General features: G+C 47.1%; 1 long non-coding RNA gene across 1 annotated transcript; it reads left to right on the top strand.

The window, feature by feature from the left end:
- The first annotated feature begins 836 nt into the window (after nucleotides 1–836).
- On the top strand, nucleotides 837–6,925 carry LOC128847539 (uncharacterized). The gene is made up of 3 exons (XR_008446907.1): nucleotides 837–1,022; nucleotides 1,636–1,746; nucleotides 6,716–6,925. It is a non-coding gene; the product is annotated as an uncharacterized LOC128847539 (long non-coding RNA).
- Nucleotides 6,926–22,202: the final 15,277 nt, after the last annotated feature.

Raw genomic sequence — 22,202 nt, 5'->3', positions numbered from 1 at the left:
ACTTACCTGCTCACAGACAATTTTAAACATTATAAAGCTTCAACTTTTTGAATCTCAGTGTCTAGTGTCATTAAATAGTTCTGGTCTGACCAAAATATTGTCTGATCCCCCCATAATTTCCCACAACCCTGACACTTTAAATTGGAATGAAATGCTTAAAACCCAGATTGTTGTGCAACTGTGAAAGTTTAAAATCAATAAATATAAAAATAGCTTAAAATAAACATTATCTGTCACAAATATATAATATAAAAAAATTCTGCCCAGTCTGACTATCACTCCTGACACACAGCTCCTGCTCCTCCAGGCTCATCCTCACAGGGGGATGCCTCAGTGACCCTCGACACCAGCACAGGGGCTGACGGGAGCCGGGAGCCCTTTCGGGTTTTAATTACATTCTAATTTCACTGAAAGTTACCTGTCTCAGGTGTGATTGTACATTTTTTCACTAAAGCCTCCAGGGGTGAAATTGGCTGTGTTGTTCCTGCTCAGGAAACAGCAGGAGTCATTTTCAGGCAAGGAAACACCCCCTTGCTGTTGCAGGCGGGGCATAGTGTGAATTCAGGAAATTGAAACTAACCCTGATCCACTGCCCAGAGGGAGCCATGGCTGCAGAGAACCCCGTGGAAAATCTCCAGGAGGAAGCTACATGTCCCATCTGTCTGGAGTATTTCACAGAACCTGTGAGTCTGGAGTGTGGGCATAATTTCTGCCAAGCCTGCATCAGCCAGTGCTGGGAGGGATCCGATACAGCCCCCTCCTGACCTCAGTGCAGAGAAACTGTGCAACAAAGAAACCTCAGGCCCAACAGGCAGCTGGCAAACATGGTAGAAATCGAAAAGCTGCTGAATTTACAAGCAGCAAAGGCAGCAGGAGGGGATGGGGTGTGTGGGGAACACCAGGAAACTCTGAAACTGTTCTGTGAAGAGGATGAAACCCCCATCTGTGTGGTGTGCGACAAATCCCGGGCTCACCGCGCTCATACAGTGGTTCCCATATAGGAAGCTGCCCAGGAGTACAAGGTAGGGAATTGCTGTCAGATTTAATGGGTTAACTTTTGGGTTTTAATGATAGGCTAATTTCACTGAAAGTTACCTGCTGTAGACAATGGATCGTGTGGTGTGTCCTGGATGGAAGCTGGAGGCATGTAGGTAAGTGTAGCGGTCAGTAGGTTTCCAGTATAGGGTGGTATTTATGTGACCATTGCTTATTAGCACAGCAGTGTCCAGGAAATGGACTGCTTGTGTGGATTGATCTAGGCTGAGGTTGATGGTGGGATGGAAATTATTGAAATTATGGTGGAATTCCTCAAGGGCATCTTTTCCATGGGTCCAGATGATGAAGATGTCATCAATGTAGCGCAAGTAGAGGAGGGGCGTTAGGGGACGAGAGCTAAGGAAGCATTGTTCTAAGTCAGCCCACTCTGAACTTTAGGGTACAGATGTGGGGGCCTGCATGAAAACTTCTAAGCTTAACTACCAGCTTAGATCTGGTCCGCTGCCACCATTTCCAAAGCTAATTCCCGTTCCTGGGTAGCCTTGAGAGACTCTTCACCAATTCCCTGGTGAATACAGATCCAAACCCCTTGGATCTTAAAACAAGGAGAAATTAACCATCCCCCCTCCTTTCTCCCAGCAACTCCTGGTGGATCAAGATCCAAACCCCTTGGATCTAAAAACAAGGAAAAATCAATCAGGTTCTTAAAAAGAAGCTGAGCCATTACAAACATTGAATCCATCTCCCCTTGTAAGTATTCTCACACTTCTTATCAAACTGTCTGTACTGGGCTATCTTGATTATCACTTCAAAAGTTTTTTTCTCTTACTTAATTGGCCTCTCAGAGTTGGTAAGACAACTCCCACCTGTTCATGCTCTCTGTATGTGTGTATATATATCTCCTCAATATATGTTCCACTCTATATGCATCCGAAGAAGTGGGCTGTAGCCCATGAAAGCTTATGCTCTAATAAATTTGTTAGTCTCTAAGGTGCCACAAGTACTCCTGTTCCTTTTGCGGATAAGGACTAACAGGGATGCTACTCTGAAACCTGTCATTCTTAATTGGTGTAAACATTCCAATACACCTCCGAGAGGGTCATCCTGTCCTTTGTTCCGATTTAATCAATTGTCTTTAGGGGTGTCAGCCTTTACCTCAGGGTTGTCAATCTGCCCTTCATTATGGATGCGTGTTGATGATTCTTTGATGTCCTTTAAGTTTCTTCACTCCTTCTTCCTTGACTCTGGCTATAATAATGGCCTTCACACCTTATCTTTTTCTGATGCATACATTCCTCATTCACACAAACAGATTGAGAATACAAATAGTAGTATTTTATATTGAGCAAAAGGGCATTGCAAATTAAACCTTGCTAAGTTTTACAATCAATAACCAAGACAATTTACATTGAGACCCAGGCCTTCAATGTTCCTCTAATCTACTTAACATAGACACAATAGAGAATCCTGTCTCTTAATTCCTAATTTGTAATACATATAGGAAACCATAGTAGCTTTATAACTTATTCTAAAACAAAAGGATGACCATAATTAGTCATAAGGATTGTTCTGGTCTGTCATTCCTTTCTGCTATTCAAAAAGGGTGGCTGACAAGATGAAATCAAATCATACATTAATTCTCATAGTACATTGTAAAATCCAGCTCCTACACAGCTGCAACCCAGACTTTGAAAACCCCTGGTCTAGAGTAGCTGAGGAATGTGAATACCAACCTCAGAGCAGTTACAAAGCAGGGCACAAACCCCACACGGGTTGTGAGTTCTGTGTTTAGATTTCACTCACCAGGTATCACATGTGATCCCCTCAAGCACTAAAACAGCCTTAACGTGGCCGGTGGGTGAAGCTTCCCCTGGGGGCGGCTACTTCCCTGTCCCATCTCTTGCATCCACATTCCACTCCTGCTCCACTCCAGGTAGGGTGACCAGATGACAGAGGTCAAATATCGGGACGCGGGGGCAGGGTGGAGCAAAACAAAAAACAAGCCGGTGGCGGAGAAAAAAAAAACAAGCAGGTAGCGGAGCAAAACAAAAAAAACAAAAAAAACCTGCCGGAGCACAGGAAAAACTGAGAAAGCACCGGCAGCTCCATGCCCCGCCCCCCACCCAGCTTCCCTCTGCTCCGTCTCCACCTCCCCCCTCGGGGAGGGAGGGTGGTCGGGTCGAGGGGGGCGGGGGCAGGGGTGGGGGGGGCTCGCTGCCGGCATGGCTCGCTGCCAGCGCCTACAAGCCCCGCCCCTGCAGCATACCGTGGACACCTGTTCGCCGCCTCTGTGCGTGCCTGGGGAGTGGGGGTGCAGCACTCTGCAGGCTCCTGCTGGCCGGCGGGTGAGCACCAGGAGTTCAGCTGCGCTGCCCCAGGCCCACGAAGAAGAGGTCAGCGGTGCTGGCAGCACCAGCTTGCGTCCTCCACCAGATGGTCCCCCGATATCGGGACAAGGTGTGTCCCGACCGATGTAAGGTCGGGACGCGGGATAAGTCCCCTAAAATTGGGACTGTCCTGATAAAATCGGGACGTGTGGTCACCCTAACTCCAGGCACCACCCCCTCCCTGCTCAGCTGCTATGACTCACCACATCCCTCCTCTCCTGCCCCCGTAAGGGTGGGGGTGGGGGTTGAGAAGGGATGTGGAAATGCGGGGAGGGGTCTCAAAGGGAAATAGGGGTGAGGAGGGATGCAGCAACTGGCAGGCAGGTCACCCAGGGATGGGGGTGTGAGGAGGGATGTGATGAGCAGGTGGGGGGGTCTCATGGGGAGAGGGTGGGGGAAGGGAGGGGCAGGACACAGCAGGTGGGGGGTTAAAGTCACCAGCTGCTCTATCCTAGCCCCAAAGAATGGTGGAAGACGTAGAATGGGAGGTTGTCTCTCCCCAGCCCAGGAAGACTCCTTCCCAACACAAGGCAAAGGGAGCAGGAGGTGGCAGCACTGGTGGGAGAGCCTCTCCATAACACAAAAACCAGGAGAAACATCTAGGAAAGAGCCCCCGACAGCCAAAGGGAAAGGGATGTGACGTGTCTCTGAATTTAATATTTCAGATATGTAGAAATATTCACCAGAACTCACATGGTCAGAGTTAAGGGTGTTTGAATGCTAGGCAGTGAGAAGGTTTCTGTTTACTCGTGTGTGTGTCCCAGAAATTGTTAGGTGCCACCGGACTGCTCTAAGGGAAAGCCTCGTATCTGACCCTCAGGATCCCCAGATAATTCAAGCTTCTGGGACCAGAAGAGGAATAGCTCCCTATCCTGAGCCCTGGAACCCATTACCTTATCCCTTGGTGCAGAACTGACTCTCCAGACTCCAACGTGCTTGAACACACCATCTCCCAGAACTCCTTGCTAAGATGAGAGCCTTCTGGTTTTCAGCTGAACTCTCTTTGGAGGCACACAGTAGTTTTGAAGGATTTAACAGAGAGAGAGAGATGCTTTGCACAAGTCCAACACATTATTGCTTTTTCACTTCACCATATTAAGCACAAGAGAGTTCAGATCACATAGCACAAAACAACCAACGTAACTGCAGTGCTCCTCACTATCTCACCCTTCCCTGGGGAGTCCTGGGGGCCATGTGGGATCAGAAAAAGCAGGCAGGGCTCCAGGCCTCATGAAGCTGCTACATGCTGGGTTACTTTGTTCTCTCCTTTTGAGTTGGAGACAAAGAGCGAGATCCATGAAGGGACCTAGATATTGTACTCCTGGGGGAATTTTGCATCAAAAAAATTCTGCACACAATATTTTAAAATTCTGCAAAATGCTGCATATTTTATATGTCAAAATAACTTGTAATAATTAATGGAGATATCCCATCTCCTAGAACTGGAAGGGACCTTGAAAGGTCATTGAGTCCAGCCCCCTGTCTTCACTAGCAGGACCAAGTACTGATTTTGCCCCAGATCCCCAAGAGGCCCCCTCAAGGATTGAACTCACAACCCTGGATTTAGCAGGTCAATGCTCAAACCACCGAGCTATCCCTCCCCCAAAATACCTGTCAGCAACTATGTCTGTGAGAGACCAAAAAAAAAAGAGAGAAAAAATTCTGGTAATTTTTTTCCACAAAAAAATCATGAAAGATTCATCTGTTCTGGTGCCACGGTGGACTCTGGTGGGTGAAAGGGGAAACTGCAGCACTTCTCGGGCAGAATGCATTTTCTGCAGAAGAAAAGAATTCTGCAGCTGGATATAGAATCATAGAACTGGAAGGGACCTCGAGATGTCATCTTGTCCAATCCCCTGCACTCATGGCAGGACCAAGCACCATCTGGACCATCCCTGATAGGCGTTTGTCTAACCTGCCCTTAAATATATCCAGTGATGGAGATTCCACAACCTCCCTAGGCAATTTATTCCAGTGCTTAACTACCCTGACAGTTAGGAATTTTTTCCTAATGTCCAACCTAAATCTCCCTTGCTGCAGTTTAAGCCCATTGCTTCTTGTCCTATCATCAGAGGTTAAGGAGAATAATGTTTCTCCCTCCTCCTTTTAACAACCTTTCAGGTACTTGAAGGCTGTTATCATGTCCCCTCTCAGTCTTATCTTCTCCAGACTACACAAACCGAGTTCTTTCAAACTTTCCTCATAGTTCATGTTTTCTAGACCTTTCATCATTTTTGTTGCTCTTCTCTTGACTTTCTACAATTTGTCCACATCCTTCCTGAAATGTGGCACCCAGAACTGGACACAATACTCCAGTTGAGGCCTCATCAGTGCAGAGTAGAGCGGGAGAATTACTTCTCGTGGCTTGCTTACAACCCTCCTGCTAATACATCCCAGAATGATGTTTGCTTTTTGTGCAACAGCGTTACACTGTTGACTCATATTTAGCTTGTGGTCCATTATGACCCCTAGATCCCTTTCTGCAGCAGGCTCAGGACTAGGGCAGGGGCAGGGCAGCCTGCCCTGGCCATAGTGGAGGGGGACACTAGGACCCTGTGGCAGTAGGTGATGCCGGAAACCAGCAGAGCGGAGTGGAGTTAGCCTGAGCTGCAGGCTCTGGGGCGGTGAGGAGGCAGCAAGTGAGCCCCGGGGGACACTTGGGGGAGGTGCGTGGAGGTGGCAGGCGGGGCCGGGGGAGAGACCCGGCCCCAAACATTGGGGAGCAGCAAGCAGGGATCTTAGCTGCCACATAAAATAACTCGGGGGGGGGCACAGGGAGCTTTGCGGGCCACAGGGAAGAGCTCCACGGGCCACATGCGGCCCGCAGGCTGTGTGTTTGAGACCCCTTGACTAGATGATCATAATGGTCCCTTCTGACCTTAAAGTCTATGATTCAGTGTCAAAACCTAATGGACATGCTAAATCATTCCCATCCATCCCCAGTTTTCAGTGGGGCAGATCTCATGCATTTTCTGTCTGTATTATTGCTCATTCACACACAGCATCACTGTTCACCTCCCTCCTTGGGACTAGCTCTAGCCATGGAGAGAGCTCTGGGCTCCGCAGGTTTAGAAATAGGCAGGGGTTTAACTGTAGAGCTGTATGTTTGTCAGCAAGGCCTCCAGAGTGCACAGATCCTGCAAACTCCTAGTGAGGGTGTAACAATTCCCCCCACCTCCCCAGACGTCTGCCTCTCCCAAGGGGGCTCAGCAACCCTGTTCCTGTCCTCTTGCTTTCCACGTTCCCCCAGCACAGCACCGGGACATGGAATGCCCTTTGTGACAAACACTCTCCATGCATCCTGATCTGGTCTGATTTCACCCCCTGCGCAGGATTTCCCATTCCCAAATCTGACCTGATCACCTGGCTAGAACGAAGGGAAGAGCTGTGGGTCCCAGATCTCCAGGCCTGTGAGGAAAGAGAGATCCTGAGAGGCACCTACACAGGTGAGGATTGACACAGAAACCATTTGGTGAATGAAGGAAAAAGTTGAGAATCCCAAAAATGTGGTGTGAGTAACACACTCAGTTCTTCCTCATCTCAGCCAGGGCAGGGCCATAGTCAGCAGATATCGCTCACACCATTCCACGCACCCTGTTAGCTGCAGGAGTTTCCTCCTATCTTTCCTTTCCTGTGAGTGTTTGGATGGGATGTAGAGGCAAAATCCAAATGCTGATTCTTTGGAACTTTAATGTGTTGGGTTTCCCCTGGGTGCTATTCCTCTTTCTCCCCAGCACAATGACTCCTGTCTGGATTGTCTCTCTCCCAGCAGGTGATGAGCGAGTTAGTGAGAACAAGGAGGGGAATCATCATGAGGATGTTCTGGGGAAGTGGATGAATCTATTATATCTTGGGGAGGAGACAAGGATCCCAGAGCCCAATAGACAAATCCCAATGAAGAGAAACCCTGACAGTGCTTTGAATGTGGGAAAGGATTCATTCTGAGATCACACCTTGTAACACATCAGACAATCCATACTGGAGAGAAACCCCTTCAATGCTTGGGAAAAGCTTCAATAACTGCTCAGACCTTAATAACCATGGGAGAAGCCACAGCCTGTCAATGCCTCGAGTGCAGGAAATCTTTCCACTGGAAGTCAGCACTAATAAAACATCAGAGAATCCACACCGGAGAGAGACCCCATAAATGCTTAGACCAGGGGTAGGCAACCTATGGTACCTGCACCGAAGGAGGCACGCAAGCTGATTTTCAGTGGCACTCACACTGTCTGGGTCCTGGCCACCGGTCTGTGGGGCCCTGCATTTTAATTTAATTTTAAATGAAGCTTCTTAAACTTTTTAAAAACCTTATTTACTTTACACACAACAATAATTTAGTTATATATTATTATTATCAGAAAATCCACACAGGAGAGAGACCCCATAAGTGCTTGGACTGTGGGAAAAGTTTCATACAGAGATCACACCTCATTAAACATAGGAGAATCCACACAGCATCTAAACTTCTGTGACCCATGGCCCGAAAGGGTGAAGCAACTTGCAGGCTACTTGACCCAGATTCAACCTTTAGAGACATGCTTTATAAGTGTTTAAATAGTATTTAAAGCCATTCCATGTTATATAGGCTTGGGCTTTGAAATGTAAACTTGTATTCTTAAAGAATTGGAAGGAGATGGTAACTATAGTAGTCTATGTTTACCTACATCTTGTTAGAGGTTAACAGTGTAACCAAACAGTTCCTGTCTAGGGCTGTATTCAGTTAATTTGGAGATCAAAAGGAAATATTAACATTTAGATAAAACTTGGGTGTAACACTGTCATTGTCTGCATGTCTCTTTAAAGTTTGTGGTAAATAGTCTATGAACTGCTTAATGGATAATTACCTTATGCTAATCCATGTAGTTAATTGCCGGTGATGTTTAGGAAATACAAGGTTACTTCAAAAGCCTATTGTTCACCATAGGACTTTGTGCTGTCAAGAGGCTGCAAAAATCTGTATAAAAACTCTTGGGACCTGATTCTTTTCTCTCAGATCTTCTTAAGCTTTATTCAGGGGGAATTTGAGTCATAAGACAGATCTCCAGTCCCATCTGGACTGCCCTGACATTGAACATTTGGACATTGGACTATAACTTGATGAAATGATTCTGAAAAGGACTCTTCAATTCTAAAGCACCATCTCTATGGTGAAACAGCCCTAAGAACTCTTTTCGTGTCTGTATGTATAATGGTCTTTTAACTGATACTCTCTTTTTTCTTTTTAATAAATCTTAGTTTAGTTAATAAGAATTGGCTGTAAGCATGTATTTGAGTAAGAACTGAAGTGTTCATTAACTTCTTGGGTAATGTGTCTTATCCTTTGGTATTGTGAAGAGTTAAAATCCATGTGCATTTTATATAACAACCGGGTATATGGATTGTGCCAGCTCTTTTCCAGACCCAAAGTCCAGAATTTGGTCAAGGGACCAGAGGCCTAGCAAATAGTGATCAGCTAAGAGAAAGCTGGAGTAAACAGATCACCTTGCTTTGCCAAAATAAGCCTAGTCAGCAAATTGCCAGGTGTTGGGGCTGAGAACTAAATAATTTTGTCTTATTCAGAGTTGCAGATTGAACAAAGAAGCCCTGTTTTGGTTGTTAGTTTCTTCTGTAGGGAGACGTTCTTCCCACAGATCCAACCTTGAGTTTATGAAAGGTTGGCACATGTCAGTATAAGATAAGGCATCCTCCCACCTCCCTTTCCCAGGGACCAATGTCTGCCTTAAAACACAAAGGAGACAATCTTTATTGCCATATACTTTCACTGTTTCTTTGTTTTAACCCCTAGGAATGTATCTGTTGAACAATCAGAGGAGCTACTCCATTCCTATGGACCCCAAGTGGGCGGAGACATTATGTAACCTGTTAACCATTGGCTAATGTGCTATCTTGTCTTGCGGCTAGACCTATCCCAGGGTCTGGAACTGCCTACCCCATCGCTTTCCCCCACCCATGGAAAATCCATATATTTTATTGTAATCAATTGATTGACAGTGTCTCTGAGCCTAATAGGCAAGGTGACATTCTGCCAGCGCTGTGTGTAATAAACTCCTATGCTTGACCTCTACACGGTGTGGATTTATGTTCCTTCAGCATACTTTTTAACTTGATATATATTTTGAAGCACATGAATTTTGCCCTTGTAATTCAGAGATTTCCTGAATCTCTGGAAGGAGTGAAAGCGAATTTTGAAACAGATCAGGTACTAAGGCAGTCCAATTAAAAGGTATCTGAAACTTAAGGGCTATATGCACATTTTTGTCTGCAGGCCAATAAATAATATTACTGCCAGCAGCAGTGGTGAGATTAAATGTATATCTTGCAGAACGGTGGCCTGAACATGCACACCGCTATCATTAGCTTGGAAAAGCAGGTGTCCTGTCAGTGAAATTCCTTGTCCCATACCCTCCCAGCAAACGTTGTCATGAACAGTGACAACTTCCCCTGGCTTCAGTTTCCGTACACACTGAAGCTGTGGGGGTTCCAATTGCCAGAGTGTCCATTGACTCCTATTTCCATCCAAATGTCGGGTATTATTTCAGGACCACTGACTAAAAATCAATTAGGCATACCAGGTAGTTTAATTTTCCATATGTTTTGGTAAATTATCCAATTCCACATGCATCCTCCCCACAGACCTGGCAGGATTTGATTTGTGGGAGCCCACACCCCTCCAATCGGTCCATACGCTTGGAAGGAACACCGTGAACATCTGCACTTCCACCCAGAAAATTTCCAAGTATGTCTCCAGGGCCATAGAACAGAGGATACTCCTCAAGTATCTGTAAGTGCAGTAGGCCAGGCCTGATGCACGAGATCACTCCAAATGGCCATTAGCTGGTCATTCAGAAAATCCTGAATTTCTGAACATGCTAGATCACACTGCAATGCCTTCCCAGCCTCAGTGATATTTAGCACCAGTGTGGTCAGCAATTTCTTGGGTTATTGAACTAAGGGCAGAAATAACGCGATATTCACCAACCCCAGCCTTACCTGGGTTAGCTGTGCTCCAATAATAAGACCTGTGGCCTTTATAAATATTCCAAATTGCAGCTGTGCTGTTGGCACCATTCCATAAGTGTCTGGCCACATTCCTATTTTTTCTAGGGGAAAGCCAGGCCCTTTTCTGTGCTAATCTAATGGCAGCCCAATTTGAGCAATTTGGATATGTAGAGGTAATGTGAAAACTGGATAAGGGCAGTGTGAATTTTATAGTCCCTAGTGTAGTATTAATCACAGTTAATCGATACCCTAATAAATCTCTTTTTTTGGTGCAGTACCATACTTCAGCTGTTGGCTAAACACCCTTATATACTTCCACACCAATAGCATAAAAAGGGGTATACGTTTGATTATTCATTAATTGGGTAACCAAATAACAAGGGCCTTTTTCATTTACATACTGCAAATTCCAGGAACGGCCATCATATTTACCTCTTCATAGAACCCCTTGATTTTAATTTTTGATTTCTGGGGCTTATTTATAGTGATATTATATATTTCTATTTCCACCGACCCATTTGTTTTCCACTTAATTGTTTGTTCATACAAACTATTCTGAACCCCCAAAAATAATCTTTCTGAACAAAATTTCAATAAATCACTAAGATGTGAAGGCCTTGGCCAATGGGTTTCATCAGAATAGACAGTATTGTCTGTATCTGGATAAATTACTGGGGTGGTGGCAAGGGTAGAGGGGCTGGTGGGGGTAATGCTTGTTGCAGCAAGGTGTTTTTGGTATTCATCATCTGGAAGCCAATTAGGGAGGGCAGTGCATACTGATAGTACTTGTCCGTAAGCCCCTCTCCTGGAAAAAATCCAAACCACCATTCAATCCCACATTTCCAAGCGTGGTCTTCACAATTCCCTCCCTGACAATTAACAATACTTCGTCTTTTCCACCAGGGCCAATTCTTAATACTTTTGTAGTCAGGAATCCCTGGACTTTGGTGGTTTCAGCGGAGAGGGGGTTCCTTCTTCTTTCTTGGAACAGCCGTGGTTTAGCATTATGCAGGGGAGAGGTTACTAGCACATCACCCTGTAATGGTTTGGTTCTTCTAGCAAAGTCCAAATGCATGGTAGGTCTGTCAGTGGACAAGGGAGAGGTTACTAGTACTTCACCTTGTCCTTTTTTCCTGCTGTCCAGAAGAAACAGCAGCACCAGGAGGAGAGAGAGACCGATCATCAGTCTGAGAATTATCCTGATGTGGAGGGGTCCCCCTGCAGCAAGAAGCATGGGTCCAGGCAGTCCAGGCACCCCACAGCTGTGTTGGTAGTTAACAGAACTTGGTAAGGGTCTCTCCAGGGCAGGGCCAGGGCAGCCTTTCGCTGATGGACCTTTATATAAACCCAGTCTTCTGGTCCCAGCGAGTGGCAGGGTTGCTTAGGATTCTTGGGTAGTAGGTCTTATACACAGGTAAAAGAAGCAACACAATTCATTAGTGCCTGGGGATAAGTAAGCATTGTGTCATCCATTAAATGAATGTCCATCTGAGCCAGGGCCAGTGGGGGTGCAGCCGGTAGTTGCATCAGGTGCCCTGTTAGAATCTTATGAGGGCTGAATCCCGTCTTTCGATTGAAGTGGCCCTCATAGTCATTAATGCTAATGGGAGGGTATTTGGTCACATTACATTTGTTTTAGCACAGATTTTGGCCAATTTATTTTTCAAAATCCCATTTTGATGTTTCACTGTCCCGGCAGTGGAGATTGTGTTGGATCTGTAAAGCTGCACGTAACTTGTTATAATTTGTCCAGTAAAATTAGGTCCACAATCACTGTTGCTACTCACAGGTATGTCAAATTGTGGTACAAAATCCTTAAACCAAGTTTTACAACAGTTTTGGCATCTGCCTTTTTACAGAAAAAGGCCTCAACCCAGTTGGAAAATACATGAACTAAAACTAACATATTCATAATTACAACATTTAAACATTTGAATAAAATCAATCTGGATATTCACAAAGAGATTTGCAACCTGGGACAGCGGCTGGCTCAGGAAAGAGACAAGCTGGAAGAAGAAATGAAGTTGCAGCACTGATGCTATCATTCCCCCTTTTGCTCACGTCGGCCATTCTGGGGGACCAGTGCATGTAAGAAAACCCCTGTACTTCCAAAGTAAACCATAATTATGTACCGCTCCAAAGGCATCGCAAGAATCTGTATAAACAGTAACTGCTTGCTCCTGAGCTGAAATGCAGGCTTGATCAAAGCAATAAGGTCAGCAACCTGGGTTAAAACACAAAAGGAAAAGGCACATACAGCACAACCAGCAACCAATTTTACACTTAGGATTTCTCATGCCCAAGCCCTCCACAAATAAATGAGATCAGGATTCTGCAAAGGCATATAATGGGGAAGTTACACGTACTGATCTTAGAAATAATGGCTTTAAGGAGGTGATTACTCGTTAAATTTCTTCCTCAGCCTGTTTTGATAGAGAGTACTGCTGCACCTTGGGAAGGGGTCTTGCTGGGTTCAGGTGAACTTTGTCTGGTTGGCAGGTGCGGCAGGTTATATGGGCTCGTGGTGCCCGAGCACCAGGAATATTCAAGGTTGGGGGCTGTGCTCCACCAATATCTGGAGCTGGGTTTCTCCCCTGGCCCTGCCTGGAGCGGGCCCTGGACCCCGCAGGCCACCCCCCGAGTGCTTCCCCCTACCCCGGAGCTTCCCTGCCTGAAAGAAAAGAGCCCGGTGACGGTGCCTCTCCCTTGCTTGCTTCTGCTTTGCTGCTGGCTGCCGCTGCTTCTGCCTAAGGGCTATCGCACAAGAGCAGCAGGAGGGGGAGGAGGCACACATGTGTTTGGCAGCCCCCCTCCCCTCCCCCGGTAACCACCTGGAGGAGACGCCAAGGGGACTTCCTGCCAGGAGAGGGACATCTGGAGTGGATCTCACTCAACTGAGAAGCTGCTGGGGCTTCGGTGAGTGTTTGATCCTGTGATACACACACACACCCCTGCAGCCCCCACTCCTGCCCAACGCTGGGCAAGGGGCAGCCCCATCCCCCCACCCCCGGTGAGGGGCAGCAGGCTGCAGCACGGGAGGAAGGAAGCCACATGTGATGGCAGTCCCCTCCCCAACCAGCACCCACCCACCCACCACAGGGGAGATGGGTTTCCTAGACCTGAACAGTTGGGGCTTGGGTGAATTTTGTGACCCCTCCCAGCCACCCCCCTGCAGTCCCCACTCCTGCCCCACACTGGGCGAGGGGCAGCCCCATCCCCAGTGAGGCAATGGTGAGGGGCAAGAGCAGGGGAGGCCACACATGCAGGGCCGGCGCTTCCACTAGGCGGTCGCCTAGGGCGGCAGGATTTGGGGGGCAGCATTTTGCCATCCTCGGCGGAAATGAGGCGGCGGGGGACTTTGGTCGAAATTCGGCAGCAGGGGGTCCTTCCTCTCCGGGACCCGCTGCTGACATGCCCCGAAGACTCAGAGCAGAAGGACCCCTGCCGCCGAATGCTCAGAGGAGGAGCGCTGCCGCCTAGGGGAGCAAAAACCCTGGCAGTCCTCCTGCACACGTGATGGCAACTCCCCACCGCCGCTACCCACCATAGGGGAGGTAAGTGGGCTTTCTGAACCTGAGAGAGGCCCTAGGAGCATGTGCAGTGACCATGATGCAGAGTGAGTGTGCTGCGGGGGGAGGAAGAGGAGGAGTCCCTCCCCCAAAGCTTGCGGCTGCCAGTGTGTGTGTGTGTGGGGGGGAAGTCCTCTCTGGCCCTAGCCCTGGGGCAGCCTGTCTGCACCCCAAGTTTCTTATCCCCAGCCCTGCCCCACCCCAGAGCCTGCACCCCCAGGACCCCAATCCTGAGCATCCTCCTGCACTGTGAACCCCTCATCCCAAGCCCCACCCCAGAGCCCTCACCTGAGGGGAAAAACACACAACTTAAAGTTGGTGGTCAGTTTGGAGTATCATTGTGTTTAGCACAATACTTGATTATTTTACACCCTTTGAAGTATATAACTAGTAGTATACAAGTGTTACAAAGTGGGAATGTTCTTAATGTTTTCTCTGAATACTGTGTGGGTGCCTCAGTTTCCCCTATGCAGTTCTTAAAGATCTAGATGGTGGGATAAGGGGGTGTGATTGTTGTAGAGCCCTAGAGGGCCAGTGTGATGCCGTCTGCACAGAGAATGGCTGAAACCCTGCCTCCGGTCAACTGATGGCCTGGGCCGCTCTCCTGCAAGGTGCCCACTGAAGGTGTTGGAGAACAAAGATATCAGGTGGCCTCCTAATGCCTGGAAAAGAGACAAAGGCCAGAGGAGGGAGTGTTAGTGCCTGTGCGGACTTCCGGGAAGCGCATGGTGTGGAAGGGGATGCTGGGATGCTTTAGAACTACTCCATACAAAGCCAGTCAGGACTCTGGGGGAGCCTCCTCTCTCTGAGCAGACTGTCTCCAGAGCAAGAAGCTTCGACCTTCCTGGGTCTCACCACGGAGCATTCAGCATGCCCTTCCACACCGTGCGCTTTCCGCAGCGACTCCGCCCAGGCGGGTCCTGGGACAGCCAGAGGGCCCTGTACCCCAACTCTACAGTCAGACGTGACTCTAAGCCAGCCAGTAAAACAGAAGGTTTATTAGACGACAGGAACACGGTCTAAAACAGAGCTTGTAGGTACAGAAAACAGGACCCCTCAGTCAGATCCATCTTAGGGGGGTGGAGAGCCCAGACCCAAGTTCTGGGCCTCTTCCCATTTCCTGAGCCAGCTCCAAACTGACACTCCCTCCTCTGGCCTTTGTCTCTCTTCTGGACAAGGAGGTCACCTGATCTTTGTCCCCAACACCTTCAGTTGGCACCTTGCAGGGGAAACTGAGGCACCCACACAGTATTCAGGGAAAACATTAAGAACATTCCCACTTCGTCACAACAGGTGCAACAAAATATAATACTGTATATTGAAGCAGGCAAGTGCTGCTTCTGACTTTCCACTTTTAATTGACCCTTGTAATCTTGTGGCACCGATGTGTTGTAGCTTCATTTTATGCTTCATTTTATGCGGGCAGGGGACTGGACTCGATGACCTCTCGAGGTCCCTTCCAGTCCTAGAATCTATGAATCTATACTGGCTTACAGGGCGGGAGCGGGGGGGCACCACCATTTTAGGCACCACCAAAAATTATACAAACCTACTGCCTATGCTGGTTGGGTGGACCCAATGTACCCAACCTGGTTGGCATGATCAGCCCACAAGGAGGGAGGGACCTTAGCCAGCTGTTCCTGTTGCAACGAGAAAGGGCTGGGGTCAGTCTGCTCCTTGGAGCATCCATGTACATTTTAATTTACATAGCAAGTCTCTTTCCAAAAGGTTAACCAGCAAACAAGGACCGAGGAGGAAAGCATGATGGTTAGACAAAGGACCGATAGAAACAGACAGTGGTGAAGAAATTGGGTGGGGAATAGGAGTATTGCCCACCCCTACTGCAGTTTAAATCTAAGCATATGGAATCTTTAGATGGAGCTGAGGGGGTACCCCGAAGAGGCCTTAAAGGGAAGAGAGAGATCTGCTGGCCAGCAGGAATTTGGGAAGGAGCCAATTTCTCCTTTGCCTCTTTCAATTGTGTTTTAATTTTCTTCTGGGAGTCTTTGAGACTCCTCACTTGAGATTCAGGCGCCGTTTTCCTGTTTCTTCATACCAATTGAAATATGCAGCAAACTGACATTGGCCAGAAGCGCACCTCTGAGGTGCACAATCTTGTCAAGGTTGAAACTTTTCCTCTAAGAGAAACTGTAATTTTAAATCTTTCCTATCCCTGGTATACCAATTCCATTTCCCCAGGAACTTGCAAGTAACAGGACTAGCGTGTGCCTTTTGGAGAGACGATGCTCTCTTTGGACCCGCCGGCCCCCATTTTCCCAGCTTTCCCGGTGAGACAGGGATCACCTTGGACCCTCCGGCCCCCAGTATCCTAGGCTTTTCCTGGCAAGATGGGGATCACCTCGGACTCTCCGACCCCTAGGACCTGAATCACTTTCACACGGGTCACTCAGACAGGGAAGGCTTATTTAGGGCATCCACACCTCGCCTACAGCCCCCTTTCAGCAAAGAGCATTGGCTAGTCTCAGAGAGAACGGTGCCGCCTACTCTGTTGCTTCAGGTGAGGTGATCAGATCGCTCAGTGGCTTATCAGACCACCTTCAGGCAGGCACCAGAGACAAGGGAGGAAAGAGGGTGCAAAAAACGGACCATCCGAAGATGGGAACCAGACCTTCCAAAGACTGAGGATAGGGTCACACACTCCTGGACCCAGGCAGACCCCTCGCCGGTCAAGCCTTGCAGAGCGAGACTGCTTCAGTCAGGGCCCTCTCTTTCAGCCCTACTAGTTGTGTTCACTGGGCTTGCATTAGAGACATCTCTGGTCATGAGCTTGTGGGCTTTACAGAGAGCTCTGGGCGTCTTCCTGTGACCCTCACTCACACAAAGTGACACACTCAAACAAAGTCCTAACCAGCCACCCACGTAGATCTTCCCAGGGAAACCAGAAGGGCATCAGGCGTGTTTGGCAGCAAAAGGTCCGGATCCAGCATGCAACTCACCCAAACCCATAGTTTACAGGCAATCCTCCACCAAAACCCAAACAGAGATTTAAAAGGTCTCTTACCTTTCAGATGGGCGCGCTGGGTTCAGTGGGGAACAGTCCACAGTCCTCTGGTCCAGTGGTATGCTGTGGATCCAAGTCACGGCACCAAGAATTGTTGTGGAAAAATTAACCACACTTTGTGTTTGGATCAGAACAGCCTGACACCCACTTTATTATAAGCATGCAGGGGATGACAGCCAAGCTGCCAACTCCCCCTCTCCCGAAAGGGAATACAGAAGCATATATAGCTCAAAACCACAATCAATTACACACACACTGCCTTATTAGTATTTTCCTTATTAGGAATACAGCAAAAACAAGCTTTTCCTGTTATTCACAGTTTGTACTCTTGCAGTTACTAAGTTCCCTAACACTAGCAATCACAGGTATATTTCATAAGACTGGCTATTACAAACTGTTCTGCTTAAATTTTCCATTCTCTCTCTCCTCCTGCCCCTTGTACACATTTTTTAAACCAAAGTTATCTTGGACAAAGGTTGGGCCTACTCAGTTTTCTCCCTACAGTACCTTGGAGGAGTTTTAACCTAAGCTGGTAGAATATAAGCTTAGGGGGTCCTTCATGCGGCTCCCCACCTTCTGCACTCAAAGTGCCAGAGTGGGGAATTTTAGTCTTGACAAAGGGTTAAAGTGGAAATTCTCTATTCTGCATGTCTGTTCTATTACCGACATTTATCAGTCATATGTCAGCTCACTAGGTAAAGAAAACGTATAGACACAAGATCAGTGAGCTTGGCACAAGCTGATCCGGGGCAAAATGACCAAAACGACCACTTTGGAAGGCATCGCGCTGACATCTTGAGTGAATGATTGATGAGAGAATGAACGTGGGGTGATGTCTGGTGGGTACTGTGATGGATTTAGTCACAGAGACCCCCTTGGGACTGTCATCTGATGCAGAAATTACCTCTGAGCCCATTTTCCCCACCAGCCTGGGCCTCCTGAACCCTGTCCTTTTGAGCCAGGCACGCTAGCCTGCTGCAACACAGATCCAGGGTCTCGGCCACACCCCCACAACTGCAGATCTAAACTGAAACCAGATCAGCAGGATTCCTGTCTCCAGCACTCAGACACCCAGCTCCCAATGGGGTCTAAACCCCAAATAAATCTGTTTTACTCTGTTTAAAACAGAGTAAACTGATATTCACCCCCTACATCACTAAAAGAGAGATTTGCACAACTGTTGCCCCCCCCCCACACACACACCAGTAACAATTACTACATTGGGTTTATTAATAAAGAAAAATGATTTTATTAAGTATAAAAAGTAGGATTTAAGTGATTTCAAGTAATAAGAGACAGAACAAAGTAAGTCACAAAACAAAATAAAACAAAACAAAAGACGCAAGACTAAACTTAATACACTAAATAATCAGTTATAAATGCACCCAAGCTGTTATTTCACGTAAAACCCTTCGCAGGTCAGTTACCTTTTCTGACCTGGGTCCAGCCTGTGTTCTCCCACCCCACCAATTACAGTTTTTTTGTTTCCAGGTGCTTTCAGGTATTTCTGTGGGGTGGGGAGGCTGTCTCTTAAGCCAGCTGAAGACTCTCATTGTTTGCTTCCCCCACTTCATATAGAACTTCCCGAAGGCGGGAAACCTTTGTTTGCAATCCCACCCCACTCCACTCTGGAAAAGTCCCAGCTTCAAGATGGATTACAGTACCAGGTGACAATGTTATGCTTATAAAATGCACATGGGATCTTTTTCAGGGGAAAAGGCAATATGCTACATTTATTGAAAATACAGCATAAAAATTAGCAGATTCATTCACATATACACACACACAGGTCCCACAGATGGTCGTATAGTTACCAGTCTGTTGTAGCTCGAGTCAATCTAATGGCCAGTTAGATTGAGCATGAGTGAGGAGCTGGGCTCTGTCAGTCGCGATCCGATGCTCTGAGTCCTTGCAGGACTGAACCCAGAGTTCCATGGAGAAACACCGCATCTTTAGACTTGTAAATTCCCATTCGAGACTACTACAATTACTATCTTCTAGGGTTGTCAAGTAATCAAAAAAATTAATTGTGATTAATCATGCTGTTAAACAATAATAGAATACCTTTTATTTAAATATTTTGGATATTTTATACATTTTGAAATATATTGATTTCAACTGCAACACAGAGTCTTGTGGCACCTTTCAGACTAACAGAAGTATTGGAGCATAAGCTTTCGTGGGTGAATCCACACTTCTTCAGACGCAAGACGTGCCAGAAGACTTTTTGTTGCTTTTTACAGATCCAGACTAACACAGCTATCCCTCTGATACTTAACTGCAACACAGAATACAAAGTGTACAGTGAGCACTTTATATTGTTATTACAAATACTTGCACTGTAAAAAACAAAAGAAATAGTATTTTTCAATTCACCTACTGCAAGTACTGTAGTGCAATCTTTTTATCATGAAAATTGACCTTACAAATGTAGAATTATGTAGAAAAATATCTGCATTCAATAATAAAACAATGTAAAACTTTAGAGCCTACAACTCCACTCAGTCCTACTTCTTGTTCAGCCAATCACTCTGAAAAACAAGTTTGATAACTATTTGCAGGAGATAATGCTGCCCGCTTCTTGTTCACAATGTCACCTGAAAGTGAGAACAGGCATTCTCCTTGCACTACTGCAGCCGGCATCGCAAGATATTTATGTGCCAGAAGAGCTAAAGAGTCATGTGTCCCTTCCTGTTTCAACCACCATTCCAGAGGACATGCATCTTTGATAATGATGGGTTCTAATCGATAACAAACCAAAGCAGAGTGGATCGATGCGTGTTCATTTCCATCAACTGAGTCAGATGCCACCAGCAGAAGGTTGATTTTCTTTTTTTGTGGTTCAACTTCTGTAGTATCCGCATTGCAGTGTTGGTCTCTTAAGACTTCTCAAAGCATGCTCCACACCTTGTCCCTCTCAGATTTTGGAAGGTACTTCAGATTCTTAAACCTTGGGCCGAGTGCTGTAGCTATCTTTAGAAATCTCACATTGTTATTTTCTTTGCGTTTTGTCAAATCTGCAGTGAAAGTGTCCTTAAAATGAACACGTGCTAGGTCATTATCCGTGACGTCTATATTATGAAATATTTGGCAGAATGTGTGTAAAACAGAACAGGGGACGTACAATTCTCCTCCAAGGAGTTCACTCACAAATATAATTTAATGCATTGTTTTTTAAATGAGCATCATCAGCATGGAAGCATGTCCACTGGAATGGTGGCCGAAGCATGAAAGGACATATGCATGTTTAGCATATCTTGCACATAAATACCTTGTATTGCCAGCTACAAACGTGCCATGCAAACACCTTCTCACACTTTCCGGTGACATCGTAAATTAGAAACAGGCAGTATTATCTCCAGTAAATGTAAACAAACTTGTTTCTCTTAGTAATAGGCAGAATAGCACTGAGTGGATTCCTAGGCTCTAAAGATTTTAATTGCTTTATTTTTGAGTGCATTTAGATAACAAAAAATCTATGTTTCTAAGGGTATGTCTACACTACGAGAGTAGTTCGATTGTACTTAAATCGAATATGTGGAATCGATATTACAAAGTCGAACGTGTGTATCCACACAAAGGACAGTAATTCGACTTTGTGAGTCCACACTAATGGGGCAAGCGTCAACATTGGAAGCAGTGCACTGTGGGCAGCTATCCCACAGTTCCCGCAGTCCCCGCTGCCCATTGGAATTCTGGGTCAAGCCCCCAGTGCCTGCTCGGGAAAAAAATGTGTTGAGGCTGGTTTTGGGTAACTGTCATCATCCTACCATCACTCCTGCCCTCCCTCCCTGAAAGCGCCGGTGGGCAATCAGTTCGCTCACTTTTCTGGTGAGTGACAGCGCGGACGCCACAGCAGTGCGAGCATGGAGCCTGCTGCCACCATCGCTGCAGTTATGGCCATTGTCAACACCTCGCACCTTATCATCCACCTTTTCCAGAGGCAGATGCTGAGAAATCGGGCGAGGAGGCTACGGCAGCGCGGTGAGGACATGAAGTCTGATAGTGGCACAGACCTCTCACAAAGCATGGGACCCCACGCCGTGAACATTATGGTGGCAATGGGTCATGTTGATGCTGTGGAACGGCTATTCTGGGCCCAGGAAACAAGCACGGACTGGTGGGACCGCATAGTGCTGCAGGTCTGGGATGAATCACAGTGGCTGCGAAACTTTTGTATGTGGAAGGGAACTTTCCTGGAACTTTGTGAGTTGCTGTCCCCTACCCTGAAGCGTAAGGACACCCGGATGAGAGCAGCCCTGACTGTCCAGAAGCAAGTGGTCATAGCACTCTGGAAGCTTGCAATGCCAGACAGCTACGTCAGTCGCAAATCACTTTGGCATTGGGAAATCTCCCGTGGGGTTTGCTGTGATGCAAGTAGCCAACGCAATCATTGAGCTACTGCTGTCAAAGGTAGTGACCCTTGGAAACATCCAGGTCATCAAAGATGGCTTCGCCACGATGAGATTCCCAAACTGCGGTGGTGCCATAGATGGAACTCACATCCCTATCCTGGGACCGGACCACCAGGCCAGACAGTACATTAACCAAAAGGGCTACTTTTCAATGGTGCTGCAAGCACTGGTGGACCATAGGGGACATTTTACAAACATCAACGTAGGATGGCCGGGCTAGGTTCATGACGCTCGTGTTTTCAGGAACTCTGGTCTGTTTAGATGGCTGCAGGAAGGTATTTACTTCCCGGACCAGAAAATAACTCTTGGGGATGTGGAAATCCCTATAGTGATCCTCGGGGACCCAGCCTACCCGCTAATGCCCTGGCTCATGAAGCCCTATACAGGCGCCCTGGACAGTGAAAAAGAACTCTTCAACTACCGGCTGAGCAAGTGCAGAATGGTGGTGGAGTGTGCTTTTGGACGTCTCAAGGGGAGATGGAGAAGCTTACTGACTCGCTCTGATCACAGCGAAACCAATATCCCCATTGTTATAGCAGCTTGCTGTGTGCTCCACAATCTCTGTGAGAGCAAGGGGGAGACCTTTATGGCGGGGTGGGAGATTTAGGTGAATAGCCTGGCTGCTGATTACACCCAGCCAGACAGCCATGCGATTAGAAGAGCCCAGCGGGATGCGCTGTGCATACGGGAGGCTTTGAAAGCTAGGTTCCACAGTGAGCAGGGTAACCTGTGACTATTAAGTTTGTTTAAAGAGAAGCTGAACCTGCCTCCGTTCCTTTACCCACTTACTGTTGACTATCCTCTTCAGCTCCAT

The sequence above is a fragment of the Malaclemys terrapin genome, chromosome 13 (genome assembly GCF_027887155.1).
Source record: "Malaclemys terrapin pileata isolate rMalTer1 chromosome 13, rMalTer1.hap1, whole genome shotgun sequence".
Lineage (NCBI taxonomy): Eukaryota > Metazoa > Chordata > Testudines > Emydidae > Malaclemys > Malaclemys terrapin.
Note: the sequence above shows the minus strand (reverse complement) of the source record. Positions and strands in the feature narration are given on the sequence as shown.